The sequence below is a fragment of the Cynara cardunculus genome (assembly GCF_001531365.2).
Source record: "Cynara cardunculus var. scolymus isolate 2C chromosome LG 8, CcrdV1, whole genome shotgun sequence".
NCBI lineage: Eukaryota > Viridiplantae > Streptophyta > Magnoliopsida > Asterales > Asteraceae > Cynara > Cynara cardunculus.
Genome location: NC_037535.1, coordinates 752,706 through 768,996, shown reverse-complemented (window position 1 = coordinate 768,996; position 16,291 = coordinate 752,706).

Genomic DNA, 16,291 nt, shown 5'->3' with positions numbered 1-16,291 from the left:
GGGTCATCCAAAGAAAGATAACCCTTATGAGGCAAACCCCATATTTGACACAAAGGCATCCAATCCACCTTTCTTATATACTTCATATTGTTCAAAATTTTCAATTCTTCACCAATGTGGGATATCTCAAACTCAACCACAATTCACCAACACCTCAATACTCAATTCTCATGATGCCACCTCAATAAATTTTGCACTATAATAGTATAATAAATTTTGCACTATAATTTCTACCATTTGGTTTGATTAGTTTCCAACCATGGTTATAAATTTCAAATAGGGTCATCCAAAGAAAGATAACCCTTATGAGGCAAACCCCATATTTGACACAAAGGCATCCAATCCACCTTTCTTATACACTTCATATTGTTCAAAATTTTCAATTCTTCACCAATATGGGATATCTCAAACTCAACCACAATTCACCAACACCTCAATACTCAATTCTCATGATGCCACCTCAATACTCTTGGTTCTTCCTTTAATATATATATAGATTTTAGGTTTTGGGATTAACAACTGTGCTTCTGATATAACAACGTTATAACAAGTTGTTACAACGGAATGAGACAACATAACAATTTTATTGACAAAATTGAATAATTAACTTATAAAATATGATATAAAAAGCCAATAAAACGGTATTTTAAGAGTTGTTTGACAGTTGTTGAATGGTTTTGTGCAGAATGATCAAGAGACTTTCATGATATAGTGCAAAATGAAATCTAATTGTTTGATAATTATTTACAACGAAATTAAAGCGCTGAATGGTTAATGGAGGCCCAAGATGCAAAATCATTCAGAGGATTTTAAAACTATTAAAAAACAAATTTTTACCAAACAAAATTCATCTTTTAACAATTCAAATATTAACTCTTAATAAAACTATTAAGAGGTAAAAAAAATAACTACATATTTTATATTCCAACTTAGGTGGATACCAAAGCCTTGTACGCATCCAAGGAAAGCAACAAAGGTACACTATTGGTTTTTTTTTTCTTATCCTTTTCTTTCCTACGCCATACATTCATATTGGTAAAGTTACAAAATAAATAGCTTTATCTTGGTCCTACACTAAAATGGATGGTTTATATATTTTTGTTAATTTTTTTAAATAACAAATTGTATGAAAAAAATAATGTATTTTAACTTGATTTCTATTTTGGTTAACGTACTTTCAAAGTTTCTATTTTGGTATCTAAGATGTAAAACTTTAAATATTTAAGTAACTGGGTAACCGGTTGAAGACTAATTTTAGATTTAAAAAAATCAAGTTGGGTGCAAAGGTTTGAATGGCGTAGAGTTTGAGAAATGTAAAACTGTTTTATATTTTTTTTTACTTTAAAACCTTTTAATCGATTACAAATAGTTTTTTTGGGAAAAAAATGATATTGGTAACCAATTTGTAAAAGTTCGACTATTTATTTTATTAAAGAATGTTCAAAGATTTAATCACTAAGAAAATTTAAAGGTTTATTTATTAAAAAAGTTCAATAATTTTATCGTTCAATATAAGAAAGTCTATTGGGTCTTTTAGGCTTTTCACTATTTTTCTTATTACAAGTTATGTTAAATTTTCGCTATTTTTTTAATTTAAATATATGATAATAAACTTAGACTTACATCTCATGAACTTAAACTGATCGAATATCAAAACAAATTAACCGTTTAAAGTAACTTATATTTCGTCATGTATATATTTTTAACTAATCATTAATAATTTCCTTAGAAAAAAATATATTATTCTAAATCCTTGTCCTATATCGGGTTTGGAGTATAGCCTCCAAACTTTATGTTTTCTAATATCAGTTAAAATCTTATTTTAATTAATATTGATATCGTTTTTTATACTTCGAGACATATAAAATATTTAAAATTGAACTCAATGTAAAAAAAGAAATCAAAAGAAACAACACGCCAATTTTTTCTTAAGAGTAAATTACAGATTTGGTCCTAGTGGTTTACAATTTCTATCCACCGTGGTTCAAAATTCAAATCAAAATAAATATAAATTAAAAGTACCTCTGGTATGAATTTTTGCATATATTGAGTCCATCCCTCTAACGGAATCAAAAATATTCTGTTAATCCAGTTAAATCTAAGAATATTTTAGTCTTTTTATCCTTCATTTTGTCTTTTTCTTATTAAAATAAAAAACACACACACACACATATATCAAAAAAAAATTGTTCATGTTCGTTCATTTATTAAATAAACAAACATAAACGAACTTCCCGCCAAACGGTTCATGAACGGTTCGCTGAACGTTTTGTTCGTTTACAGTCCTAGTTATAGGTGAAGGACAAAAGAGGGTCACTATCACACATATATATATGTGTGATAGTGACCCTCTTTTGTCCTTCACCTATAACTAGGACTGTAAACGAACAAAACGTTCAGCGAACCGTTCATGAACCGTTTGGCGGGAAGTTCGTTTATGTTTGTTTATTTAATAAATGAACGAACATGAACAATTTTTTTTGTTCGTTTAGTTAAACGAACGAACATGAACAAGAGTCTCGTTCGTTCATTTATGTTCGTGAACGTTCGTTCATTTACCGTTCGTTTATGTTCGTTTATATATTAAATTTAATATATAATCTTTTATTTATTTACTTTGAATTCAAATAATATTTATTTATGTTCGTTTTATCCGTTCGTTTATGTTCGTTTAGCTCGTTCGTTTTTGTTCGTTCGTTTAGCATGTTAACGAACGAACATGAACACACCTGATTTCTAAACGAACGAACATGAACACAAATATTCTCGTTCGTTTACCGTTCGTGTTTGTTCGTTTGTTCGGTTAAGTTAAACGAACGAACATGAACAAGCCTCCGTTCGTGTTCGTTCGGTTCGTTTATAGCTCTAGCTATAACTTGCTATCCTCCTACCTAACAGGCAAAGATTTGCTTTCGTGGAAAGGAGAGGAATGGACGTAATTAATACGGGAGCTCCGTTAAGTGTTCCGGTCGGTGGAGCGACTCTCGAACGAATTTTCAAATTAATCCCCCCCCCCCCTCCAATGCTCCAGCGCCAGCGCTGGTACCAGTACCGATGACCATCTCCGGCACCGGTTGCCAGCAACATCACCCACTTCTTTGTCTCTAATGAAGTCTCCCTTCCCCCTCGCCTACACCGCCCTATCCTCCAAAGGACCAAAACCCCTTTCTATTGATTTTGAACAGATCCATGAACCAAAATGAAACCTCAAATTAAGACCTAAAATCTTAAACGAAACCCAAATTTATAAAGGGGTGTGTTCAGGGAGGATCTAGCCCTTAAGGAATGAGAGGAAAGGCCCAGTTAAAGACCAAAAACGTTTGTTGACTAGCTTAAATTTTTTTATTTTTACCTTCGTCTTAAATAGTTTTCCACCCGGTCTCGTATGGTCATATACTTGGCTCCCCAAAGTCCCACTCAACGTGCCCCACCCCATTAGTTTCTTGGAGCCGACACTGGGTGTGTTTATTTCCATACATAGAGTAAAACACACATAGATAGAGTCACTAACATCCCACTTCTCTTCTCTCTTTTTCTTGTTTTAGTTTCTTCCAAGAGATTGTAACCCAATGTGGAATGTTGATCTTCTTCCCATGCAAACTCGTTTTGTTCCAAGTAAAACACATTGAGATGGTGAAATCGAGACTAGAAATCAACTTAGTTTCCTCTATTTCTACTTCGAGGAAGCTGCAGGTGGTGGTGGGGTTGCCGGAGGAAGTTGCAAGTGGTTGTGGGTTGGCCGGAGAAAGTCGCAGGTGGTGAATGTTGGGGAAGGTTAGAAATGTATCAAATGTATGAGTGTGTATACATATGTTCAATTTATTACATATAATATTAATTAATAATTATTTAAATTTATTACATAATATTAATTAATAATTATTTAAATTTATTACATAATATTAATTAATAATTTATTTAAAAGGATAAAGATAAAAAAGAGATTAAAAGACCAAAATACCCTCATATTTAACAGGGTTAACAAAAATTTATTGATTTCGTTAAAGGAAATGACTCAATAGGTGCGGAAATACATTCCCATGATACCATCCTTGTATTTATTTTAATTCTGGGATTACTATGAATAAAAAATGTAAACCACATGTATTAAATCTGTAATTTACTCTTTTTTCAACGAAGACAAAAATTATTGGGAGTTGATGCACTTTTCGATATTTTGGGCCATTGTCTTCTAGAATATGTGTTCGACTTGGAATCACAATGATCACAGACTTATGTATATTAAAAACAAAATAAAGTATTTTACATCGCTTTCATATTTAAGAGATATTATCAAGGTGTTGTTACGTCCAAAATTGGTCACTGTTATTTACATCAAGTACTTGTCAAAGCTTTATAAAACTTTAAATTAAGGATTTTTTATTTTTTAGTTATTAACGTCACTAACAATATAAAAATAATTTCACTTATTTAATACATGTTTTAACCCGTTATTTCAAGAAAATGATGTCCACCATACAAGATATTATGCAAAACTAGTTTCTCCTTTAGAAATATATCATCAATAATTGTAATCCGGCTGGCAAAAAGACGAAATGACTACATAATAGATTCATGTTAATCGTTGAATCTGCTCACGAAATGTCATGTCACATGTGGGGTGTCCACAGGAGAGTTACATGTGATGCCGGTTAAGATTGTCAGTAATCAACATTTTATACAAATCTATAATTAATAATTAAGTGAACTAAAAATATGCAGATAATTGCATAGAGCAATTTTTTTTTCTATGATTAGATGAAACGATTGGATATTCAACTTTAATCAATTGATTGTAGTTAGACGTATCGATTATAATTAGATCGAACGGATTTCCTTCATACTCACACCATAATTATATCTTGATTCATATGTTATAATAGAACATGAATTTTGTAATTATTTTTAAAACCAACCCCTTCAAATACGTCATATTTATGAAAAATTGTATCTCACAGTTAGCACAAACAAAATAATTCTCATTTGATTAGGCCTTTAGGTATGTATATACACACACATGCAAAGAGAGCAAGGTTTAAACGAGAATATAGTTAAAGTAAATCCCAAATGCTTTATAATATAACATAGATAAAACTATTATTGGGTTCTAGTAATAATTCCATAAAATAAATAATATGATACTTTATTTTGAAAATGTCCTAAAAACATGTAAAAACGCCTAAGGTGTCTTATAAACTTATTATTAGACATACATCTTGTTGTTTGATTTTATAAACTAAAGTCTTATAAAACATTCTATTAGGACGCTTAAACATGTTAGACATCTTATGGATCCAATTTTATTATGATGATGTGTAAAGATGTTAACTGATCTGAATTTCAGCTGACAAAATGGTTCCTATGACTCCTAAAAAAAGAATTCTTACACGATCGTTAACTATATGTAGTCTTATTATTAAAAATAAATTATTATATTGACATTATTTATTATGTCAATAATAGATATGGAACTTGTTATATAGATGATGATTTTGTAATAAAAACTCATGTCAAATAATAATTTTTATTATAATAATAGAAATATTTAATTAACGGTCGACGATTATATATTTTTTATATGAAAATGATAAAATAATCTTTTAACTCAAATATAATGAATATAAAATCATCTAACACTAAAACACGTATTTACAAACAGTTTCAAAATATGATAATTTTGGTTCAAAATAAAAGGTTAAATTCGATTTAAGGAGTTGTATTCCAAAATCCAAATGGGTCGAAGCCTGGTTTCAATCTGCAATTTTATTGGGCTCATAAGCCCAAAATAAATGGGCTCATATATATTGCATTAAAGCCCAGTTATTAATGCATTATTTAGTAATTTTGGTTCAGTTAAATGAATCTTTGTCCTGTAAAACATCCATTTCAGTGAAACCTTTTAGTCATTGTATTCTGGTGATTGATTCAAGATTTTTACTTTTAATGTGGATTAAAGTCTTCTAATGTGTTTTTAGCCGAGTGTAACGTTTTTAGAGGTCTTTTAAGTTTTTTGATCGACTTTGAGGGACTTATCTGGTTTTTTGGTTGATTTCGAAGGACTTTTTCTTTTTTTGTTGATTTTGAGATATTTTTTTGGTTTTTGGTTGATTTTGAAATACTTTTTTTTTTCGGGGTTTTTGATTGATGTTTACTTGTATTTCCTAATATTCAATAGCACCCTTCAAAATTTAGTAATGCACCTTTCATACCTCAAAAGAAATTCTACTTACAAAAATGAGATGAGCGGGTGCATGAGACCCCGCACGAGGCTTACTGGGTCCACCCCTGTTATAGTCCTTAAATTAGAATAAAACTTCATCAGAGTTCGTATTCAATGTCGTTGATTTTATTTCTTCACGACTGATAGCAACAAATTTCTAAAAAACAACTTTTTTTCACAAGCAATATATTCTATAAAGAGAAAACTTGTTCATTCGTTTATTAACCATCCAGCCCGTGCCATCGAGGGCAACATTATGCTTTCTCATAATTAACGTACACGATGTTATAACACTTTCAAGATTCAAATTTGAAATATACGAACGACAATATGATCACAATTCTTTGAATGCATTTAAAGTATATAATTAATAGAAAACAACACAAATAATATGCTTAAATAAAAAATAAAAAATGGTAATATGCATGTGTGAATTCTAGAAGGAGTGGTTTAAGGAGGTTGAGGTCTTTTGGTAGCTGACCTGCCATGTTACCAAATTCTACATTTGTAACAAATTCTGATACTATCTATTTCTATTGGTGGTCACACACCAAATTAACCTACATCTTATACTATCTTAGCCCCTATTTTACTTTTGTGCCAAGTAACTGCGTATGTTCCAGTCAGTTTTTGTACACTGACTAATCCTTCGGATGATAATGAGTGAACCGAAGTCGTCAACATCTATTGCTACAAGTCGTTTGACAGTGTTTGTATTCGAACTCAAGAAAGATAAGATTTTCACTACATCTTTCTGAACCTTAATCAGTACGCCACAATCCAAATTGTTGCGCCAATAAATTGATATAGATGCATATGAAGGTTGTCTTTTTAACCCGTTTTAATTAATATTTTATTAAAAATGGGTTTATATAAAAATACTAGAAGGGTACTCGTGCAATGTAGCGAGACACATCTTGATTTTAATATTTCATTTTATTCTTTATCTTAATCGATGTTATAACATAGTCTTATGTGATTTTGAGAAAGCGGTAATGTTTTTATTTTTGAAGAAAATATAAATTTGAAGATATCATAAAAAATTGACAAAACCATATTGATATTAGTATCAAATTAATTATTAAAAATTCCTTATTTTTTGTGTTATTTTTTAATTCAATTTTTTATTATAATTTAATTTAGGTTCAATAACAAAGTAATTTATATTTGGTTTAATAATATAATTTTCTTGTTAGAACTCGATAATTATCCTAATTATATTTTAGATTTTTTATATTTTAAAATGAGACGTTTATCATCTATTTGATTATGTTTATCCACGGTTAGTTATACGAATTCAAACATCGAGCTTTAATAAGTTGTACATATGCATAATTTACTTGTAATCTTGAATTTTAAGTAATATGCATCAATATACAGTACTTGATGCATAAAGAATGTTTTTTAGAGTTTTTGTCAAATATTTTATAATATAATATAGATGATGCATAAATTTATAGATTATAAGACAAACAATAATGGGTTATAATTCAAATATGGGGATGAAATTGGAAAATTTGTCTCGTTATTCTTGTGAATAATAGATATTTACCATAATTCTTTTCTCCAAAGTTATGGGTTTCATTTATTACAAGATATTTACCATAATTCTTTCAAACTAATTATTTTAGATGAATAATTTCATTTTTTAGCATATTCTAAAATGTCTAAGACAATATATAAAATTATTTTAATAAACTAAAGGACGTTTTTAATTAGCACTATACTAAGTTTTTTAGAATAATTTTAAAATAAATCGTGATATTAACATTGTTATATAAATATCTTATAAAACTGTTTTCATATAATACGACGTTGTATCCATAAGTGTTCTGAAAAACTTGTTAATTTGAATATCAAGATACGTTCTTACATCCTATTGTAACATGTTTGTACATGACAACACAGTTGTTTAATTTCTACAAACTTAAGTCAAGAAAACAATCTATTAAAACATCTTTTAACATTGTTTACGTTCCGATTTCTTATAATAAGAACATTTAAAACGACGTTTTTATGCCGCATATCAAGACGAGTTTAAATAAAGGTTCAAATCATATTTGGGAAAAGGAGGAGTGATTTATTGAATACAAAGACATTGTAAGCAGTCAAAAGAATTGAAATGAAGGATGCAAAATCTAATAGAATGATGGCAAATACTTTTGGATTTAGACTTTTTTAAGTCTATTTTTTTTTGTTTTCATTGGAGTTTGGTAAATACCCACTGAGGTGGTTGGGGTTTGATTCATTTGTTCATCCCCTTCTTGACCTTTCTTTCTCTCATTTTTTTATTTACTAATTATACCACCGTTACATCATCTTTATTGACATACACAGCGCATGACGAAAAAAGGGATCCTGTAACTTTAACTGACCTGAGATAATAAGCTCAGAGATGGATGCAGCCAAGTAAATCAAGGTAGTGAATTGTGAAGTTGGTCGAGGCCGGGAAATAAGAATACAATCTAGAAGATCTGGTCGAATCCTTTTGTCCTAGAGCATATCCATTAACATAGGAATTCATAGGTTTTAGTTGTTTCGTAATCTTTAATTTTACTTCATAATCAATGGTTATTTTTTGATTTATCAATTAATTAAATCCTTCATCTTAATTTGAATGTGTTCGTTTTGGTAATGATTCTTCAATAGAAACATAACTGATATTGTGAGAATTTAAGTGTGCAAAATTTTAAGTAATGGAATTGTTGTTGGTCATTTAATTTAAAGGGAATTACATTTTTTTTTGTCTTTGTGGTTTGGTGTATTTAACCAACTTTCTTTCTATTTTGAAGTATTAATTATAAGTCGGGTCCTTATAGCTTCATTTTTTAAATAAATTGGATCTTTAATGCAACTTCATAGACACAGTTTTTTAATTAATTGAGAGACTCGGTTTGTTATAAAGCTACAACCGTAGGAACCCATCTTGTTAAAAAAGATACAACCACAATGACACAGACTTGATAAAAAATACAACCACTTGGTATCATTTTGTTAACTTTTCGAAATAAGAACGTGGTCCGTTAAAAACAAAACCACATGGACGAAAAATGTAATTCACTCTTTTATATATATATATATATAGAGAGAGAGAGAGAGAGAGAGATATATATATATATATATATATATATATTACTTTGCAAATCACGTTATTTGTATAAATTGTACAAACCTCATTAACCAATTATAAATTTTCATTTTGTTTATTTTTTTTGTAATTATAAGAGGTTGGTTAATCATTTTTATTGTGTAAAATGTTAATCATGGATATTATTATCTTAATTATATTAATTTAGAGAAATACATGAAACCGTTTCATTAAAATTTAATAAGTATTATATGAAATAATTTCATAACCATATATGAAACAATTTCATCAAAAAAAAGTATTATATGAAACAATTTTATAAGATTAAACAATTTCATGAAAAGATTTCATAAGATTAAACAATGAAATCGACGGATGAAGATGATTTGCACGAATGGTTTGCATTTGATCACCCATCGCTCTCTCTCTCTCTCTCTCTCTCTCTCTATATATATATATATATATATATATTTGTATGAAAACTAAATGAAAATGACATATGCTTTTTCATTTTGATTTGTATTTGTCCATACTTATCTCATAAGTAACATGAGTTATGTATGATAATTTGAACAACTACCAATTTGAAGTTGAAGTCATAACAAAAGTGAGTTATCGGAATAACAAAATATACGACATAAAAAAGAATAATATTTATAATTATTTATACGATTATATTTGATTTATGTTGAAATATTTAATTCTAAATTTAAAAACTAAGTCTTATTTTTTTTATGTTTAAAAGGATAAAAAGTTAGAAGTGAAGATGAAAATGCGTGTTGACGTGTAAAAAGTTAGTCCCATGTTAACAATGCAAGTAGTTGGATTATTTGACTGCCTTTTAAGTTTTTAATCACGTTTCTATATTAATTACACATAAATTCATTAGCTTTTTACTCGTTTCTTTTGTATTTTTATTAACTTTAAATAAGACAAATGATTATTAGACATAAATAGTTTTTTGACCTTTAGCTTAGTTGGTAAAAGACGAAGTGACTTTACCTAAATACATAACAAATACTCTGAAATTAGTAATAAACAAAATAAATACAAAATTTCATATCATATTAAAAATCTTATAGAATAAACAACAAATATGTTTAAAAATAATAAAATAAGAAGAATTTCAAAAATTCGTTTTTCCTTTTGATCGACAAATTTTAAAATTAAATGTTCGTTTTTTTTATATTGGAAGAAATTATACCGGTTTTATTTAAGGTGAGTTCACAAATTGGACTATATAAATCCGGGTTCCAGTTCCAGGTGCAAGTAGAATTGGGCCCCATAATTATGGGTGGCCTTGTTCAAAAATCAATAGATGGCCTTGATAGATTCATACCCGCATCTCATTGGATGTTGATTTGAATCCCTTCATTTGTCTTAACCGTTGAGTCAGCTCATGAAATATTTTTTCACCTATGATGTTCTGGGAACGGGCTTTGTATAGAATCAGTTGTGATTGTTGATAATCAATTTTTTTATTCAAATAACTGGATAATAATACTATAATTTTGGATTGTTTGATTTGTTTATGTTTCTTTTTTGATTTTATATGCTTTTCAGAAAAAAGGGGTTATTTGAAACTATTATACATATAAAAATAAATTAAATTAAAAAAGTAATGTTGGATGGAGTTGAGAGTGTTTCCCAGCAAGTAGCCAACTTGGTGAATAGTTTATTATGAGTGGCATTAGCAAAAAACCATGATTAAGCCTCTTAATTGGAAAACCCCAAACCATGTGAATGTTGCTTCTACATTTATAATCACATGTTTTCTTTATCTACTATTATAAACACATTTATCATTAAAATGTTTGATGTCACTAAAAGGGTTCACCCCTGTTCACATGATTTTAAACCATAAACAGGTTTTCTAAAGGCATTTACGTTTATAATTCATTTGTACTGAAATTTAAAACTACAAACTACTTGAACATAACTGAAGGCTAACTAGATTACATGTTGACCTTGAAGCTTCAAAGCTGATATGTGGAATTTGGGTGAACAATGTATAGCTTTGTAGGTTTTGATTGGTATAATTTGAGCCTTGATCACACCGCAAGAATATCATGTTCCAGCCACATATACAAAAGAAGTATAAACACGACTCAGTCTAGATGTGAACATGCTAAATAAAACTAGTCAAGGATGACAATGTTTCGGTTGGGTTGAGTTGAGTTTAGGAATCAAAGCACGTGAACCGTGGCCCAAAAGCACATTAATTGGTTAGGGTTTGATAGTTGAAGGTAACAACTTGCTTCTACTTCCACGATTTGACGGTGACGACTAACGTCTTGTTGAAGTAAAGACATTCCGATGATTCCATTGTGATCAAAGTATTCTTTTGCGTACAATTGAACTGCAAGCATAAAGTTTGCAATTTTTAGATTCAATCATCATCTAAAGATTCTCAATATTCATCAATGTTACCTAATTGTTTATTTAGCTCTCGCTACTTTACTTAAGTGAGTTCACGAGGCACAAGCTCACAGGTTTTATACTCTATTAATGTAAACGAGCTATCATAAAATTCTCCACTTAAAATCCCTACATCCTTGGTGGACCTGCCCAAACATCTTCTTTGTTTTATCAAGAAGGTGAGATTCGCCTAAGATGTCAAAAATATTATAACTCAAAAGGCTTCAAATCAATTTAAAACTATAATGAAAGTTATTAGTAGCCTACAACTAATAAACAGTTCATAAATCCCATTTTCTGTTCACATGGTACAAGTTGTTGCAAGTTACAACCCCCACCTCACTTAAATAAGCTCATAAATTTCACTTTTCATCAAACCCTCGTCGGAGTCAGGCCCGTTCCTGACATTTTATGGGCCTTGGGCGAACGTAAAAACAGGGCCCACTGCAATAAACAATGCTTTTAGCAATGACTTTTGTTGTCGCTAAAAGTCCATTTATCATTCGAAGAGTATTCTACAACAACATGTCGTCGCTATAACTTGTGGCGGAAACATGTCGTCGCTAAAAGACGTATCGTCAAATCTCACTTTTTTTGTAGTGACCATCGGTAAGTACGAATAAATGTTTTTCATTAGTATAAAATTGGGTACAAAAAATGCTAATAATTTACTGAGAAAATTAATATCATTTATCTTTATTATAAATATATAAGAGAGTCCTTAAATTTACGTATTTCTTATTAAGTAATTTGAAACCAAGTTTATAGAAACTATGGTTGATAAATTATTATTAAAATTAAGAACTTTTTTAGTTCATAACAAGAAATATGTGTTATTTTGATACAAAAAGAGAATTCGTATGAATGAAATAATCGTGAGGGTCAATGAGAGATCAATAATAAAGAAAATTATCAAGGTTTTCTAGACAAGTAGACAAATGAGGATCAATAAGAATATGAAAGAGAAGATGATCCATTGAGATCCAATAAGAATAAATAATGAATTAAACATATAATATGCAAACTCAACAAATAATTGTTTGAGCACTTAAATAGAATATTGTGGTGTGGTGGAATCCAATGAAGGATACATAAGTCAAACAATTGATGAAAATACTTAAATTCTATTTTCCTTTTTTTTTTGCTCAACTAAAATAAGATATTAAGATTAAAAGTTTATGGAACATGACGTATAAAATAGAGACATCACTAAATACATCTAATGGAAAAAATTTATTGATTAATCACCAAACCATGAAACACATCATAAATTATAAAAACAATATATTGATTGTCAAACAATAGTAAAATATTTTATGTAGAAGCAAAAATAGATAACAATAGTCAACAAAAACAATTAGAACGACATAACCAAATAGCAATAGTCAATAGAAGCAGAAATTGATAAAAATATCCAACAAAAATATATAGCAATAGTAAGCACGTGATATTAACGTTGAATTATTGAAGCACGAAAACAGTCAAACATATAGAGAYAGCAATAGCCAATATTATTGGATCTTGTTGGAGATAAAAATAATAATTAGAGAAACAATAAACAATAGCATATAATGAATGATCAATTATTTTTATTTTTAATTTCTTCTCGAATGTAATTAGTTGATATATATTCTTTTTGCCTTTTATTATATGTTACAATTTTTTGGGTTTCTTTAATTTATTAAATTCTTTTAGATTACTATTGTATTTTAAAGAAAAAATTTGGGCCCTTGATATTTTTGGGCCCTTGGCGTGCGCCCGTGCTGCCCTCCCCCAGGGACGGCCCTGGTCGGAGTACATCATCGCTACCACCATCATCACTGTGTGCAGTGTACGAAATTATTTATGATTTTCTGAAATCATGTGCTTGCCATTGTGAATGATAATTCATATGTAGAAGATTGAACCGTGTGTAATATTACTCAACTTATCATTCCATGGAAAATTGTAAATTCAGTAGGCTTGAATTTAAAAATTATTCTAAAAATTATATAATCCAATACACTATCAAGTTGTAGAAAACAATAAGGGAAAGAAAATTCTCACTGATCTCGTTGATTTCTTTACCTTTGTAAGGAAAGGTCCCGTATTAGACTTTTCTTCCAAAAAAAATTTGTGAAAAAAGAAGTTACAGAATAGAAAATCAAAATTAAAAGCTAAAAAATAGGAAAGATTGGGAGAAAGGTCGAGTACCAGATATTCCTTGCAAAGAACCAACTGACATATCTGTAATGATTTTGTCAAAAGTTTATATAGCTTTCATTCTCGTAGTCAAATGGTGTCGTCACTATAGCAAATAAAAATCGTTTGTCTGGAATTCACCATCTCATTCATGTCTCATTAATTACTTTTAGATGCGTCATCATTTTATTTGATTTGTTTTTTCATCAAATCTTCTCAATAAATAGATGATATATACCAACTTCGTCATCACAACTTGTGTAGTTTAATCCACGAAATATAAAATCACGCAACGAAACATTGAAGTGACACTTGTTAGAAAAGTATATATTTTTTCCATTTACGATGAAACCATGAAATGGATAACCATAGGCTACAACATAAGTCCACTTGATTTTTTTTAAACAGTCTCCACCTGAAACTAATAAACTCCTTTAGTATTTGTGTTGAAAGATGACAACGGAATGTGTGATGTGTCATTGTGGTTGCAGAGTTGGATTGTTATGGTTGAAAATGATTTAGATGAGCGAGTCCTTGTGGTCGTAGCTTCTATTGAGTTCCGTCCGTTCATAAATTAACAATTTGGGTCCTTATGGTTTCAGTAAATACTCAACTTGTTATAAAATTGTAACCATAAGAATACAGTATCTACGAAAAGAGAGAACCATTAATTAGAAACATATAACGATGAGTAGAAAACATGTAATTTAGTCTTGGTTTTATTATATAAATCAAGACGCTACAATATTAATGACTTGCGTATATTTCTGTTAAAGAAAAAACAAGTTGTTTGACTAAATACATTTTCAAGGGATAAGAGTGGACCCACTTTACCAACTCTTTCATTTGAGCCAAATTATTCTTTCGTTCATTGTATTTTAATACTTAGATATTTATTTATTTCTATTATACAAACCAGAATATTGTATTCATACGTTGTATATAGCCATATAAATATATATATATATATACATATATATATATATATAGGGGTTGGTTCAAATACTAAACAAAACTATTGTGCAAACTATGTTAACCGGATCTTGATCGTTCATTTTCTCATCAAACGGTCCTTATTAAATGAGACTATAAAAATAATCATTTAATTAATATATTAATTGAGATGCCTATGAACAACGGTTCAGATGGTACTTTTGTAAAAACGTCGCATGAACACAGTGAACATTTATATGAACACGGTGAATGTTTATGGACATTACATGGATATGAACACCATGAACACCGTGAACATCAGAATTACCTCATGATCAATTAGAGAGATCTTAAAAGATTTGTAACTCTCAAATAATTATTAGGGAGTTACATAAAGGTCAAATTACAAAATGACCCTTGTATTCAATTTATAACTTACATTTGAACATAAAGTAAAGAAAGAATTTGATTGGTTGATGTTTGTTAGTAGAGTTAACACAAAAAAATAGGTTAGTATTTGAATCACCCTATATATATATATATATATATATAGTTCTTGATTATTGATTTAGTGTTAGGTTCCGGTGAAAAATAGAGTTAAGATAAAAAGTGTAAGAAATGATCTCCACTTTTAAATACAAATTATGATGAAATATATATCCAAATATGTGAGTATGTATGTATGTATATAGTATATCAACACGAGAAATAGTATTCGCTCATTTTATTTATTTGTTTGATTAAAATAAAAGAAAATGAAAAATTGGAAAATTACAAGTCAACTCTCTAAACCATATAAAAGCCTTTTCATAATATGACGTGAATTGTTCGTGCCTGTCTTTGCTCTTAAATGATGCAATCAAATCATTTTATGATGAATATATGCCCTTATTTAATATTTTATTTTTAATATCCAATCGCCATTTTTATATTTCCTTATTTATTTATTTTTTCAACTTTGACAACATTTTCTTCCATCAAAAGAACCTTCTAATCTTTCACGATAAGTATTTATGGTGACAATTTATTTCCCAATTATCTATATTGAACTACTGTTTATTAATGCATATTACTTAAAATTTAAGATTATAAGTAAATTGTGCGTAAGTATAACATATTAAAACTTCATTTTTTTTAATTTACATAATCTATACCATCTTATAAGGCATTTGGCTAAAACTCTTAAAAACTCTTAAACTCGTTCATCCCTATCCGATTTCATCCCATATATGTATTCATGTAATTAACTGCAGATAAACATAATTAGGGCTGTAAACGAACCGAACGTTCAACGAACCGAACGTTCAGCGAACCGTTCGTGAACCGTTGGACGGGAAGTTCGTTTATGTTCGTTTATTTAATAAATGAACGAATATGAACAAATTTTTTTGTTCGTTTAGTTAAAAGAACGAACATGAACAAGAGTCTCGTTCGTTCATTTATGTTCGTGA